The 16,677-nt window shown below is 36.5% G+C and overlaps 1 protein-coding gene across 9 annotated transcripts in view; it reads right to left on the bottom strand.

Annotated features, from left to right (window-relative positions):
* Positions 1 to 16,671, bottom strand: part of XRCC4 (X-ray repair cross complementing 4) — a 235,263-nt gene extending 218,592 nt beyond the window's left edge. The window contains exons 1-3 of one of the 9 annotated variants that reach the window (XM_070569769.1): positions 16,394 to 16,563; positions 11,814 to 12,156; positions 10,358 to 10,456 (exon numbers count right to left, since the gene is read on the bottom strand). The gene's annotated coding sequence lies outside the window, so the exon portion shown is untranslated. Of the gene's footprint in view, positions 1 to 10,357; positions 10,457 to 11,813; positions 12,157 to 16,393 lie in introns of all 9 variants that reach the window. The other 8 variants (XM_008539119.2, XM_070569771.1, XM_070569770.1 and 5 more) reach the window with 8 other exon arrangements.
* Positions 16,672 to 16,677: the final 6 nt, after the last annotated feature.

Genomic DNA, 16,677 nt, shown 5'->3' on the forward strand with positions numbered 1-16,677 from the left:
AAGAGCCTCTTTCTCTACAACAAAAGAAATGGTCAGAAGAACTTGTGTGAGTGACGTGGGAGTAATATCAGGACTGGAACGTGAATATAATGAGTGAGGATAAGTTTGATCAAGTGTCTTAGTTTCTGTCTGGAGAAAGCTGCGGGAAATGAAGGAAAGTAAGCACAAAGATGAGGAAAAGAAAATCTCAGAACCCAAGAGTCAGCAGTACCCAGTCATGCCTTCTCTAAGAAAGGGGTTCCCAGGCTCAGGGATGCACTCTGTCCACTGAGGCAGGAGCATCCTGTAGTAGAGATGGGTTATATCGAACTATCACAGCCTGAGACCAATAAACTTTTTTTGCAATTTTAAAACTTTGTATTGAAGCATTATATACAGGGAAAAGTACATATATCTAAAATACAACTTGCTAAGTTTTACAATTGAACAAGTCCATGTAAGCAGTACCTAGATCAAGAAGCAGAACACTACCACCCCAGAACTCAGTCTCATAATACCTTCCTTCCACTCACTATGTCCCAAAACAACCACTCTCCATACTTCCAACAGAGATGAGAGTTTTGAGTATTTTTGGACTTTACTGTAAATATAATCATGCAGCAGGCTTTATTTTCTGTCTGGCTTCTTTTGTCCAACATCCTGTTTGAGAAATTCATCTATATTGTTTCTCAGAGTTGTAGATCACGCTCATGGCTGTACAGTATTCCATTACATGGCTATAGTACAACTCATTTATCCATTCTGCCAGTGATAGGCATTAGAGAACTTTCCAGATGTTTTATTTTTGAGGAAGATTAGCCCTGAGCTAACACCTGCTGCCAATCCTCCCCTTTTTGCTGAGGAAGACTGGCCCTGAGCTAACATCCATGCCCAATTTCCTCTACTTTACATGTGGGACGCCTACCACAGCATGGCTTGCCAAGCGATGCCATGTCCGCAGCCAGGATCCGAACCGGCAAACCCAGGGCCATCGAAGTGGAACATGCAAACTTAATCGCTGTGCCACCAGGCCGGCCCCTCCAGGTGTTGACTATCACAAAAAGTGCTGCCGTAAATATTCTAGCAAATATCTAGGCTTTTCTGTTGGGTGTATACCTATGAATATATATATCTATGAGCGGAAGTGCCAGGTCAGAAGAAATGCAAGTGTTCAGTTTTAGTACTATACAGCCAAAAGTTTTCTAAAAAGTTTGTACCAATTTACACTTGGTATATGAATGTTCTGCTTATTCCATATCCTTGCAAACATTTCTCATCTTTTCAGTTTTAGCCATTTAGGTAGGTATACAGTATTACATTGTGGTCTTAATTCACATTTCCTTGATGAGTAATGATGTTGAGTCCTTTTCATATATTTATTGGGCATTTGAATATCCTGTTTCGTGGAGTGTCTGTTCAATCTTGCCAATGTTTTTCTTCAGTTGCCTTTTTCTTATTGATTTTTTCTTTCTTTCTTTGTGATTTGTTCTTTATATTTTAGATATGACTCCTTTTATAGATATATGTACTGTGAATATCTTCTTCCACTCTGTAAGCTACCTTTTTTTTCTCATAATAGTATCTTTGGATGAAAAGAAGTTCTTAATTTTAATGAAGTGTAAACTCATCAAAATGTTTATATTAGATTATACTTTTTGTGTCCTACTTAAGAACTCTTTGGTCACTAAGATGTCTCCTGTGTTTATCTAAAAGCTATAATTGTATCTCTCTCATTTAGATCTGCAATCCATCTGGAACTGGTTTTTGTGCATCGTGTCCAGTAGGGGTCAAGATATATTTTTTCCACATGGATATCTAACTGACCCAGTACTATTTACTAAAGACCATCCTTTCCTGACTGCACTGCTGTACCTTCATCATAAATCATGTGACCAAATACATATACAAGGTCCCATTTTGGTTTTGTGGGGTTTTTTTGCAGGGGTGCAATTTCATATTTTATATTTGGCTTATCAAGGTTACATTGAATAGTGATTCTGTTACTGTGATCTGACACATTTATAATCTCTCCCTGACCCTGCCATTTAAAAATCTGACAAACTTCTCTTCTATGTATTAAAATCATTTATGTAAAACATTGAGCAGGATAAGCTCAAGCATAGACTTCTCTGGACTGCCATTTGAAACAAGCCTCTTGTAGACATCCATCAATGCTCCTAGGTGTGTCCACTGCTAACATCTCCATTGAAGTCACAGATATCAGGAGAGTCCTTTGCAAAAACTACCTATTCTACCAGTCTAGCAAGGCAATTAAAAGAAAAAGGGAAATAAATTAAGACTGAGATTATTTCTTACTGATCCCACTGTTATTTCTAATAATTAAAGCTTCTTTTTCTATGAATTAAAAAATCATTCTTCTGGTAATTCACTCTAGAATCTTGCCCAGATTGACCTCAAACTTACCAGACTGTGGTATGACATATACTATTTAGTTCAAAGCAAATAAATATATTTTTTCTAATACTGGAATATCCTTTGACCATATGCACTCCATTAAGAGATGCTTAAGCTACAGAAGCTAACAAACAAAACTAAAGATCCTAAAAATTACAAATATGCAAAGAAAAAACATTATAAAAAGTCAAAACCAGGAATCAAGCACAAACTTCAAAGATGAAAAACTAGAGAGAATTATTCTTTAATCACATAGCATGAATCTCTTACTAGATGATACTAAAAAAGCTAAAAAAAAAATATTCTTCAATCTTTTATTTGGGGGAAGAGTGTAAAACTGCTTCAAATTTTTATGACCCAAATATAATATGCAATAAAAATCCAAAAGTAAATTATTAATTGGTATTTGATTAACAACTGATTAACAAAACAAATTTTTAAATCAGGAGTTTTAATTTGATTTCTCAATTTAAAACTATTACGTTCTCACAAAGAAAGCATCATATGTCTCTCAAATAGCAATTGAATATGAAAATAAAAACAACTCACTTTGTCAGCTCTTCACAAAACAAGGCTAATTTACTACAGATCTCTATCTTCTAAGGGTGGAAAGGATGCTTAATTATAGAATGATAGAGCTGTACTATCTTACAGTAAAAAGCATAAGGAAGCAGAGAAACTTCCAGGTTGAGAGAAAAAATATCTAAAACTAAGAGTGTAAGATACCTCCAAATTGACAAATTAGTAATAACTAATTTGTACATAAAGTTTGCTCAGAAAACTATTCTTCTTTCCAGTAAAAGACAAAGTTATAAAATAACCATACTTCTAACCACATCAATTAAGCATGTTAACATTTTAAAAACATGTAAATTTGGGGCCTGCTCAGTGGCCTAGTGGTTAAGTTTGTGCACTCTGCTTCTGCGGCCCAGTGTACATGGGTTTGGATCCCAGGCATGGACCTACACACTGCTCATCAAGCCATACTGCGGAGGCATCCCACTGACACAGATGTTCACTCATGGCCAATCTTCCTCACCAAAGGGAAAACAAAGTAAACTTGTAGGTTTGACTATATCATAATCATGAAAAAAATATAATTACTTTCAAATATTTCATTTAGTCAAAAGTTTTTCCTACATCAAGGTCTTCTTTGCCTTGATGCACTTAATTCTTAAATGCTTTATCCATTTGTGAATATTTTCTTTGAGATCAATTAGTCAATATACTTAATATGCAGTCAGTTACTCACATGCTCTATAATCCTTAAATTTGAAATTACTGGAAAATGTGTGTTACTGTTTTTCTTTGCCAATCATTGAAAAAGACACATAGTTAAAGGCTTACATAATTCTAATGGGCCGAAACCTCACAATTTTGAGGGGAGGAGGGTAATAGAAACCAGTTATGAAGGCCATTTTTTGCCTCGATAGAATTTATATACAAATACACAGATACAAACACACTTACAGATTTTTCTTCTTAAATGTGCCTCAAGAACCATGGCTATTGCTAGCAATGTAATTTTGTGAAAGGAAAACGCAGCACTTAGAGTTACTCTAAAACTGCAATTGGTTTCACTGCTTTTTTTTACCATATTTGAAACAAGTGACAAATTTCTAATTACAGAAACAAATTAGTTGAAAATGTAATACTCCAGATGCCTGTCAGTAACTCATCCCAGTTTCACATGACACAAAGGGCTTTAACCTCAACAATGCTAAAAAGACATGTAGAGGTCAGATTAGTTTTAACAACATTTTTGAATTATTCATATTTCAAGTCTTTTCCAAATTTCTAATTAACTCTAGGTACTCATCACATTTTATTTTAAAGATTCTATTATTTTAGTAAACTCAGATTTGAAACTCTGGCTGCTACATGTGAGCCATGTTTAAGCACTTAACATATTAATAGCCCAAATATGACAACTCAGTTTCCTATAGTTATTTTGCGCCTCACTAACCTTAGGAATGTTTTCCTTGTATCAACTGTCTTAATTTCCTGATAACATACTATTTGAACCAGTTTTGAAAGTACTTCATTCTTTTACTTACTGAGGTCACCTTCTCATTAAATATGAAATATAACATATCTAAGAATCAACCACAGAAACAGAAAAAAAGGATGACTTGGAAAGTCTTTTAAGATTCAGTAACAGCAAATCAATGATCTCTCTGCTTTCACCAGCCCTGCAAATGTGGATAGTCAGCCCCAGTTTTTTTGCCCCAAGAGTACTTGAAGAAAGGGGGTGGAATCCTCTTCAGAGGGACGGATTAAGTAGGGCCATAAGAAAGCCTGTATTTTGTTTTCTAAGGGCACTAACGGTCCAACTAGTATCTGCACCTCTCCCAGCCAGAGCCAAGGAGCTAAGACAGCCTGCAGGTGGAAACAGTTGGGTCCCACCCCAAGTTGTCCATCAGTAGCTTTATTGAGAGCTGAGAACAGTTGAGAATTGAGAAGCTTATCTTTAGTACTTTGTGTCTTTGATACTTGGCCTCTCTCTTAGAAGAGAAAAATAAGTTGTTGGCTGGTATGCAGTTGATGTGATCTACACTCTGAACAAATGCCATTCACAGTTGCCTCTGAATAAACAAGACGCTTTTTAAATTAGTTTACAAAGAATTTTGTATGCCCTTTTGGATGCTGATAAGGAGCACTGCAGAAGCCAACTCACTTAGGTCAGCTCAAGTTAGTGACAACACTGTATCATTGATAACATCATTTTGAACTTGAGCTTCTTTTATTTGCCTTTATAGTAAGTTATGGCTTCTTTTCAAGCTGCTTGGGCTGCAGGTGTTCACACGTCTGCAGCTATGCCAAGGGGTTGTACTTACAGATCAGAAAGAGCTAAATGCATGTTTCTAATGAAGCAATTAACTTAAGTGCCCCCTTGTTGAGCAAAGTAGGCAGATACCTAAAGTGAGTTCAGAATAAAGATTAGCACACAGCACATGCTGGTAATTAGTCTGTCATTAGATTCCTGATCACATTATTTTGTTTGACCTGATTTTTATTAAAAGGAGGAAAAGAAAGAAAATGCAAATTGTGAACCAAAAGTGTGGTGATAAATTTTTTAAAAGTTCTATCACATTTAAAAATTCAAGAATAGGACCACACATAAGTGCTAGATAAAAAGGAAAGAAAGGTTTATGCAACAACCACCTATGTCTTCTGATGCATGTCTTTTGATACGACAAACATCAGACAACACTTCAGGGAAACTAAGTGCAAAGAAGAGGACTATTTTCCTATTTGTTTAGTATTTTTTAAAAGCATTGACTATTCATGTTTTCCTTATTATCAGAATCCCCACAATGAGGATTTCTTTAAATTAATAATTTGTTGCTATTTTCATTATTAAGAGCATGTCGACTTGCTGGTTGGCATGACCTACCTGACCAAAGGGTAAATTAAGGGTTTTTTTTGAAAAATGACCACAAAATCAATTTACCTTTCAATTTCCAAAGCAATTAGAACAAAAATATCAAACTAACCTTCTACAGAAGAAATGCTTTCCTGAAATGTTTTCAGGTCAGAATTTTCTAAACCTTATGGGTAAAGAATTTACAGGATTATTAAATACCTTTCTCATCATGCCAAGACTATCTCCATTCTATTAATTTTGAAAATGAAAGTAAGGTGACCATCTGTCCAGCTTTGCCTGAGATTTTCCCAGTTTTAACACTGAAAGTCCTGTGTCTTAGGAAACCTCTCAACCCAGGCAAAGTAGGATGACTGGTCACCCTAAGTAAGAGCAAAATATAGCTAAAACTGTTGGCAGATCTTGTTCAAAAACATGTAACATACAGCTGGTGATCAAGGAAACATTAAATTAACAATCTGATGCTTCAGGAATAAAGCATTAGAACTATAAATTAAGTCTAAAAAATAAGGCATCTTTGCCATGGTCATAGTCCATTCTCAATTACCTCTTATCACTGTGGAATGCCAGCTGCCGCCATTCCAAATATCATATTACTGCTGATTTCCTCTGCTTATCTTTTACAAACACCATTAATAGTCATTAGCTTCAGTGATTCATTTAAATTTCACTTCCTCTCCTTTCTTTTCTCTTACCCCAACAAATGAGTACGTAAAAACAATAAAATGGCCTGAGTAAATTTACCACGTAAAATCTAACACTAGATCCAGCCCTTAAAATTAGACCCAAAGTCCCAAGACTATGACTTCCTTTATACTCATCAAAGGGACACTCTTGATTACAAATAACTCTGGCAGAAAGGATGAGAGTATACTTATCATTTTGGAAACTTTCTAAACTTTCACAAGAACACTTCAGTTCTAACTGCAGTTTCATGTGAGAATGACACTTAACAGAACGGAAGAGATAAGATAGTACCTGAAATACAGCATCAGCTAAGCAAGTCTTTTTTCATTAAGAATTAAGTAATTATGATTTCTTAAACCTCAAAATTTTGACACCTCTCTTACATTTTAATTTCACAAGCATGAGGGTGTTCCTATGAAACACCACCGGTAAGTTTACAAACAGTCTTTTCTACTTGAAAAATGTGCTGCTCAGAAGTGAAATGTAACTAAAAGAACTTGCATGGGAAAGGCACAAGATCTGCACTATACTTTCCTCCCATTCCCAAACCCACCATTTACTTACAACTGTAACCATTTATCTGCCTATTTCCTAATGGCAAAAAAGGGGATGAATGATAAGATTGGGGTACAAATGAGAGTTAATCCTGGGGGGAAAAAATCCAACCCTATAACATATCCTCAACTGGTGACACTGCCTAATTCAGCCCTAGAAAAATATTTAGGAACCATATGAAACTGCCAGTATTTAACAATTTTTAACCTACAAAAAATGGCAATTTCACACAGTTCAAATAATACTAAGAGATAAACAGCATATGAGGACTTCCATTCTTAATTGGATGAATAATTACATACTTATTTCCCATGTTGCAATTTCTAAGTCTAAGTCCTTTTCAACCACATCCCTGAACATATTTTGGACAATCCTCCTTACAAGATAAAAGCAAAAGGTTCAATTCTGAGTCCCCTTGGGTGATGGCTTCTCAAACTGAACTGAAACTTTGTACCTGCTAAACTTTGCATCAAGCCTTGTACTGCAGGGGTACAAGTCCTAACACCTCCAGGGCCTATGCAGGTCAGGAGCAAGCCCACAGACATTCATTGCATGAGGAGCAAGGACTGTGGCTAATAGAAAAGACAAGTGACATATAAAAGCGGCAGCCACTGCTCAGTGCAGATTGTTAGCACGGGTAAGTACTGCTCTTTAGTGGTCTGCTATTCTGATGATTCAAGAAACCTAAAAGTCCCTATTTTTATGCAGAAGTCACCTGACTTTTAAAAGTTGGCTCATATTTTTTAAAAACACTGGATATGTGTGGTATAAGAAGAAGTATATTTGGTCTTTGTCCCAGATAGAGCTCCTAAAACCCTTGGAATTTCCTGAGATGTAAGTGTCTTTTGTTATTCAAGAGGAGTCCCTTTCAATCACACCGTTTACGCTAATGAGGTGAGTTAGGGTGGTGACATTAGATAGCCTCATAAAGGGCCCGGTCACTAGAAAGGCCAAATGACTCAGGGGTTCACACTTTCAGCCTCATTCCCAATCCCACCCCCAGAGAGGAGGGTAGAGCTGAAGACCGACCACTATAAAAACTCTAGAACAAAGAAATTTGGGGGGCTTCTGAGTTGTGAATACATCAATGTCCTGAGAGAACGGCATGCCCAGTGGGGGCACAGAAGCTCTGCTTCCTACCTCCCATACCTTGCCCTACGCATCTCTTCCATTTGGTTATTCCTCAGTTGTATCCTTTATACTAAATGGGCAAATACAAGTAAAGTGTTTTCCTAAATTCTGTGAGCTATTTTAGCAAATTATCAAACCTGAAAAGGTAGTCTTAGGAACCCCTGACTTATGGCAGGTCAGAAGTATGGATGGCCCAGGGAAGTCTTGTGGGAAGGAGCCCTTTAACCTGTAGGAACTGATGCTAACTCCAGGTAGACAGTGTCAGAATCGAACTGACTGCTGGACACCCAGGTGGTAGAGAATTGAAGAATTGGTTGTTGGTGTTGGAAAACACCCTAATGTGCCAAAAAAAAAAAATCCTTAGTCCAGCTTTAAGGCCATTGGTATACAACCTGTACTAAGTCGGAAACCAACTCCTTTATCCCCAAATCTGTGGGAAACTCCATGGCAGGTAACTGACCCAGTTTCTCAACAAATAAGTTTCAATGCAAAAGGGAGAGATGGGAGGGATGGAATATTAGGTTAAAAGAGACTTAAAAGCCACATGCAGCTACAATTTATAGACCTTATTTAAAACCTAATTCAACCACCAATTAAAACTTCTGAAGTCATCTGAAGACAGATTAGGTATTTGATGATATTAAGGAATTATCGTTAATTTTTCAGTTATGTTAATAGAATTGTGCGTATGTTTTCTAAAGTGTCCTTACTTTTTAAAGATACATGTTAGAATATTTACAGATGAAATGATAAGATGTCTGGGATTTGTTTAAAAATAATTTAGAAAAGAAGAGGGAAATCTGAATAGGATATAAGTGAAATGAGATTGACAATGAGGTTGACAATTGTTGTGCTAGGTGATGGGTACATGGGAATCCATTATTCTCTCTACTTTTATATATGTTTGAAATTTTCAAAATAAAATGGATAAAAGGAAAAGAGTTTTCAATAAATGTTATTTGACCATCAGGCTGATTACGGTTGTTATAGAGTAACTTTGTAAAAAGAGAAAAAGTCACCTATTAGAAATTTTAAATATATAGTCTAATACTTCAAATTTTAGGAGACTATCTAAAGAAGTCTTGGGCTCAGTATTGGCTCTTTGGTAAATACTCCTATCTGATAAGCATTACACACAGAACATTGGCGCATAATGCATTGGTGAATTTTGCTGTGCAACATTGACTCAAAGATACTAAAGACAAAAATATTTTTTATAATCAACTGAAAAGATGATAATCAAAAATATCTGAAATTATTTCAATATTTACTGGCTATACATTAATAATTTGTTCTTAAGGCCAAAATGTTTAAAAAAATATAACAAAATATTCAATACATGAGCTACTTCATATGTATATTCAATGACTGCACATAATAGTTACAATAAAGAAACCACAAATAATAATTGCACTATTTTCCAAAATTTCCCATCCTGTGGCATATCATTAGAATCACACTGTCTTAAATTTTATCTAACCAATATGAATCAAATACCTATTATGGTTCCTGGCACATAATAAATGGCCCTAACTCATATGGCTGCATTCATTATCTATCCTAATTTGAATGACTCCAGCTTACACTTTTTCTTCTCAGTTCCTTAAAAAACACAGATTCCCAAGTGAAGGATTCAGCATTGTTAGCTATCTCTAAACAGTGATCAGAGAATGCTATCAGTGCCATAGTTCACATCCCACTGCAATTCAGGTTAAAAACATTCATTCTCCCAAATTTAGAGAGAACTGGATGATTTTTGCCACCTAATACAGACTTCCCCTGCTTATAGGAACAAAACTTTGAATGATCCCCACCTCTCCTATTCTCAGTCCACAGGCTTAGAGTAAACTGACTTTAGCCCCATGTTCCAGGAGTAGAACACGCACCTGGACTAAGCCAACATTACATTCTAATCCCCAGTGACAGATTCAGAGATGAGCACGTGATTCAAGTTAGGACAACTAAGACCAGTGAGGCTCAATTCCAAGAATTTTATTTGCATCAAGAAGGATATAGATTCTTCTCTACTGGATTTCATGTTATGATGCTGTGAGCCTAGAGCTGCTGACAACAAAACCAACACAGCAGAAGGTGGAACTGAGGGGTAGGCAGCAGCTTGTATCTGATTCCAGCAGCAAGAGAATCTAGATCTAACCACGGATGTTGTAGGTATGAAGCCAAGAAATTCCTTTTTGCTTAAGCTACCTTATGTCAGGCTTTGGGATCAGAAAGACTTCAGGATGAATCTTTACTGTCATTCATTGATTGTGTGGCATTCTCTTAACTTCATTTATCTCATAGTACCTGCAAAACAGTTGTAAGCAAGCAATGTGTATATTCTGTCAGTGGTATGAATACCACGCTTTAGGAAACACTATATTAAACTCATAATATTCAATGCCAAAGAGGAAGTTTTACATTTTCAACTTAATATACTTACACTCTCGTCAAATCTAGAACACGTGACATTTTGAAAACACTGGACAACTTTGTTATCACTACATAATAAATAACTGGTAACAGGTGGTTCAAGAAGACAACTGGTGAATATTTTGCATAATACCCTAAAGATTCTAGGAAAAAAATCATAATATGTCTATTCAAAACAAAGTTTCAAGTCGTGGTTACACGGCAAAAAATGTTTTCCAAGTTTTAAAATCACTAATTAATAAGTTTAATGTTTTCTCCTTAAAACTCACCATCTTACCTCAAAATATTGGCAAATTCTCTCTAAAAGAGGGATCCAATCGATTTAAATTTTAAGATTGTGTTTCTTTCTCTTCTATCCTTAATATATTGAAAATAGGTTAAAATCCTTTTATGAACCTCTAAGCAAATTTGTTTTTTCATGTTTATCAAGATATTTATAGAAACAAATGTAGCTTCTGACAGAATATATGACCTCAACTGTATTTTGCACCCATTCTTCCCAATATAAACATAACATTATGATGCGGTTAAATGATTAGATTACTATATAAAAGCCATCAATCCTTACTATCAGAAAAGAGAAGCAATGAGAGGACCAGTCTCAATACCTGTGGTTTATGCTCTTTCAGGACTGTTTTAGGACTATCATTCAAAGAATGTTAAGTTTAACCTTTCCTAGAAGTCTGCAAACAGATGTAAGATTGTTTGTGTGGTTCTAATGACTTGATATAAAAGCTTCACATGTCTCTCTACTTTGCACCAAATGCTCTGTTGTTTTACACTGATACTCATATGGGAATTAACCGTGGTGATCTGTGATACTCAACCAAACATATCAACTTCACTCGCTCTTTACTCCGCAGATTTTCTTCTGCAACGTAGCTGTCAGAAAATAATCAGGAGAGATTTCCTCAGCACGCTTTAACTTCATAAACTTCTTATGTTTTCTCTATTGCTAAATTCTCAGAGCACAAACTTTTGGTCCCCAAAAGTATTATCTAAGTCATGACTCGAGCTAATTTCTGTAAGAATAATGCTTAAAATCCAGAGGTTGGTTCCTAAACACAACATTAAAGCAAGATTTTTTTTAATTCAATTTATAGATGAGTATCCTAGGACAACTAATTTACAAAGTTATAAATTGAAACCATGCTGTCATTTTTAAAAAACACTTAAACACTAAAACCTTATATGGAACTATATTAGTATACTATAGTGTACAAGCACATACCTACAAATTACCAAAAAAAATCAATAAATTTTTTAAATTTAACTTTTCAAGTGCCCCAAAGTTTAGACAGATGTTATCCTATTTTCTCTGAGCAGCTGTTCATTTGGACACGTTCCTTATTTATTGACATACTGTGTTCAATGCTAGGGTCACATTTCTTAAACAGGAACTTGGCAACTTCCAAATTCTATGGTAAATATTGACACATCTCAGGATGTCAATATTTATACTGTCAGGACTTTGATGAGTATCTTCGACAATGGCTGCCTCTTAGTTCTTAGCAGCCAGTTGTTTCTGTTCCAGTTGAGCAAGGTCTTTCTTTATTCAATAAAATTCTCACCAACTGTTGAGATAAAATTACACGTAAGCTACTAGCATCCTCTCACACAAAGATCAGACTGAGCTCCTTGCTTATTTCAACATTTTAGTCACTTCTGCAGGGTTAGTAAAGCTCAAAGAAACAAGGCACAAACTCAGAAGTGTCCTCCAAGTAATATTCGGTTTTGATTACTTAATCCCAAGCCTAATCATCATTTTCAACTCCGTTGCGGGGGTTGAAAGCCACTGAAGCTTTTTCAGAATTTATAGCTTTAAAAATTTTTTTAACTTTAACTCTTTTCTGTTAGTCCTAAAGGCTAGACAAAGTTGGAAAAGATTGGTTTACAGAATGCAATAATAGTGATGATATTCAGAGGACAGTTTGAATTCAGAAAGTCCACCATAAAAAGTAGTTGAAAAGTCTGGCTCATTATCTAGGATTAAACAGTATTTTAAATGCAAAATTAGTTTACCTAATTTTTGTGCCAAGTATCAGGGATCATGTTAACAAACTAATCATCATTAAATCAACCTGAAGAGAAAATTTCCATATCATTGGAAGAAAAATCTTTGCAATCTCTTGTAAATACCATGGGATTTCCCAATGGCACACAAGCAGAAGTTTAATGTAAAGCTATTGGCAGTACTGGAATCTAGCAAAAGGATGAATGCCTCATGAGTAATTTGGAATTCTAGTATGGATTTCTCTTTTGGGCAACAAAAGTCTCAACAGTGTTTTTCTCCCAAAAGGAGCCCAATTTCATCAACATTAAAAATTTGCTGACTACAACAACCCTCTGTTCATTGATTTCAGCCAGTGTCTCAGGAAAAAGCACAACTCACTTTCTCATCAGTGCTGGCAGCTTCACGAATGACAAGCAACAAATTGCCCAGGGCTATAAAATGCATTAACTACCTCCCACTCACATAAAAAGAACTATCCTACTATTTTAAAGACAGCTACATTTTTCCCAGAAAACAAGGTATGGCAAATAGAGCATTGATTTTATATTCAGAAGACCCAGCTTGAAATCAAAACTCTGCGATTTCATAGCTGAGTGACTTTGCTCACACTATTGATGCATTAAAATGTTCATTGACTACTTCCTATGTACCAGGCTTTGATATCCCAAAGACAAGTAAGACACAATCCCAGCTCTCTAGCGAGAAACACCCAAAGAGAATTATTTTACAAGCGTGTAAAGTGCAGATTCAGGGTGGGAGCTCCTCTGAAAAGTAGCAGGTAAGCCAATCTGACATTTCAGGGAAGGCTTCCCTGGGTTACACCTGATATGAATCTTAAAAGGTGAAAAAGGGTTAGGCATGGAAGGAAAAAAGATAAGAAAAGGCACTCCAGGCAGAAGAATCTGCAGGCGCAAAGGCTTGGAGGCAAGAAATAGCATAATATATGGAAATGACAAACAATTCAGTGCTTCAGACTGACTGCAAATCAAGGATTACAAATTCAAATAGCCAGTCAAGTTCATTCATTCAACCAAAACATACTGTGTACTTCTATGCCTCAGACAGTGTTTTAGAACTTGGCATAAGGGAATGAAATGCATAAAAATTCCTGCCTTTGTGGAGTTTACATTTTAATAGGAGGAGAACAATTAAAAATACACATAATAAATATGTAAAATATATGGTGATAAGTGCTATAGCAATAAGAGAAGAGAAAACAGGGTAGAGGAAACTGGGAGTGCAGAAGCCAGTTGGGGGTGGGAGTGGGGCAGATAGTTGCAAAGCTGCAATTTGAAATAGGAGGTTGAGGTAGGCTTTGTTGAAAAGTTGACACCTGAGCAAATACATAAAGGAGATGAAGGAATTAGTTGTATGCATGTCTGGGGAAAAAGCATTCCAAGCAGGTGAAGCAGCCAGAGCAAAGGTCCTAAGGTGGAAGAGGGCCTAGTGTGTTAAGAAACAAGGCAGCCAATATGGCTGAAACAGAGTGAGGGGGAGAGAATACAGAGGGATGAAGTCAGAGAGGTAATTAATGGGAAACCAGATCATGCAGAGTCTTGTAGGCCAACGTGAGGATGCTGGCTTTCACAGTGAGTCAAATGAGAAGTCATAAAAGGCTTTTAAGCAAAGAAGTAATGTTACATTGGTTTTTAATAAACTTTTTATTTTAGAATAATTCTGAACTATAGAAAAGTTGCAAAGATAATACACAGTTCTCATATACCCCTGACCCAGTTTCCTCGAATATTAACATCTTATATTACCACGGTGCATTTATCAAAATGAAAGAAACCAACACTGGTGTATTACTACTAACTGAACTCCAGACTCTTCAGATTCTACCGGTTTTTCCAATAGTATCTCTTGTCCCAGGATTGAATCTAGGATAACACACTGCATTTAGAATCTTACATTTTAATACAATTTTTTACTTATATTTTAACAGTATCACTCTGGCTATTATATGAGAATAGACTATAGAGAGGCAAGGACTGAAGAAAGCAGGGAGATGAGCTAGAACACTATTACTGTAATCCAAGCAAGAATGATAGTGACTAATAACAGACATCCAAGAAAGAGATGATCAGTGTACTAATGACAGAAATAGTAGGAAATGGTCAAATTCTAGATATATTTTATAGAGAGAGTTAACAGAATTTGCTGATGGATTTCATGGAATATAAGAAAAAGTAGAGTCAAGGATGATTCCAAATACTTAACTTTGAGTAACTGGCTGTATAGTGTTGCCATCAACTGAGATGAGAAGAATGGTACAGGTTTGGGGGGAAAAAGAGTTCAGATTGTGACATTTGAGTTTGAGATATCTTTAAATAAACAAGTGGACATGTAGAGGCCAACAACTGGATATGTAAGTCTGGAATTCAGAAAGAGGACAGACTAGGAATATGACTTTGGGAGTTGTCAGTATACAGATGGTATTTAAAGTCACTAAGACTTGATATCATCAAAAGAAGTATAGACAGAAGAAAAGAAGAGAATCAAAGATTGAGCACTGGAACACTTCAACAATAAGAAATCAGGAAGAACAGAAGGAAGAGTGAGAAGGAGCAACCAATGAGGTAGAAAGAAAACCAAGAGAGTGTGGTGTCCTGGAAATCAAGTGAAGAAAATATATCATGGAGAAGGGAGTGATCAACTGTATCAAAGGTTGTTGATAGGTCAAATACAGTCAGATCCAAGAATGATCAACACCTGGAGATCACCGGTGACACTAACAAGAGCATTTTGGGGGAGCATGGGAGCAATAACCATGTTGGAATGATCTCAAGAAAGAATAGAAAAAGAGGAATTGTTTGGAGCATACAGAACTCACTAGAAGATTTTCATTTAGAAAAGCAAATAAATGGGTTGGAAGTGGAGAAAGGTTAAGGAAGCATTTAAGGTAAAAGAAACAACACGAAGATCAAGCAAAACTTTTATGGGTCTTAATCTAAGAGCCATAGGGGAAAAATAATAAAGCACGGGGAGACAAACACTAGAACACCTCAACCTCAGACTATGGAGGCTATAGTCTGATAGTTCTATTAGAGAAAACAAGCAGTTAATTAAAACCATTGTCTTTTAACATATGTGAATATCAGTGAATGAAAAAAAGGTAAATCTTATAAAAGGAAACCACCAACATTATCAATAGTAGATACAAATTAAAAAGAGAAAAGGGGGAGAAAGTGGTCTGGTGGTATAAAGACACTACCAATTTAATTCAAAAACCTTTTAACTGAGTTCCCAAGAACTATGCAAACTGAACACGTCAAAGCGCCTGTTTCTCAATCTAAAATATGCGAAGACAAAAACGGGTGGAAAATAGAGCCTCAACTAATGTGATAATTAAAATTAGAGGAAGCTAAATAATACTACTACTGATTTAAAGTTGGCATGTGATTTGTCTTGCTGGTGGATCACTTCTGTAGAGTGACCTAATCAACTACTGAACTCAGGAACGGCAGGTCCTTCCCATTTGTTACCACAGAAAGTTCTTTCCTGACCCCAAAGGGCCTAGTACGTTTCAGCCCCAGATGGTACCCATCTACAGTTTACAAAAAACTGGGGAATGGGGGAGAGAGAAGGCCAGTGTTAGAGAAATGATCCAACAGCCTACTCAGCACAACTCTCCGGATTCAAGCGTCCTCCTAATACCGCAACCATTACAGGGCATTTCATAGGCGTTCTGCATTCCAAACAAACCTTCAAGTGCCAAAGGACAAAATAAAAAGGGGCCCAGCAGGTGCACGCCCTGCATCCCCGTGAGACCACAAACGGAAGGCCCAGGAGCTTACACATTGAGGGGGATCCGAGCCGGGAAAAATCCGCCCACTGCGAGGTTCTTGAGGGAAATAAAAGGGAACTGAAAAAAAAAAAAAAGAAAAAGAAAAAAAGAAAAGGACTACGGATCACTATTACTTAAAGACGCAGCCACCACTTCCTGGCCCTACCTCTCAGAGACTCCACTTCCGGTCTCCTCCAAAAGGCCCGCTCCCACAGACAGAAGGCCGGAGGCCAATGAGAGCGTCATTTACTTCCGCAGGCCCGCCTGACGTCATGTAAATCCCGCCTTTTCCGG

This window comes from Equus przewalskii, chromosome 13, assembly GCF_037783145.1.
Source record: "Equus przewalskii isolate Varuska chromosome 13, EquPr2, whole genome shotgun sequence".
NCBI classification, from domain to species: domain Eukaryota; kingdom Metazoa; phylum Chordata; class Mammalia; order Perissodactyla; family Equidae; genus Equus; species Equus przewalskii.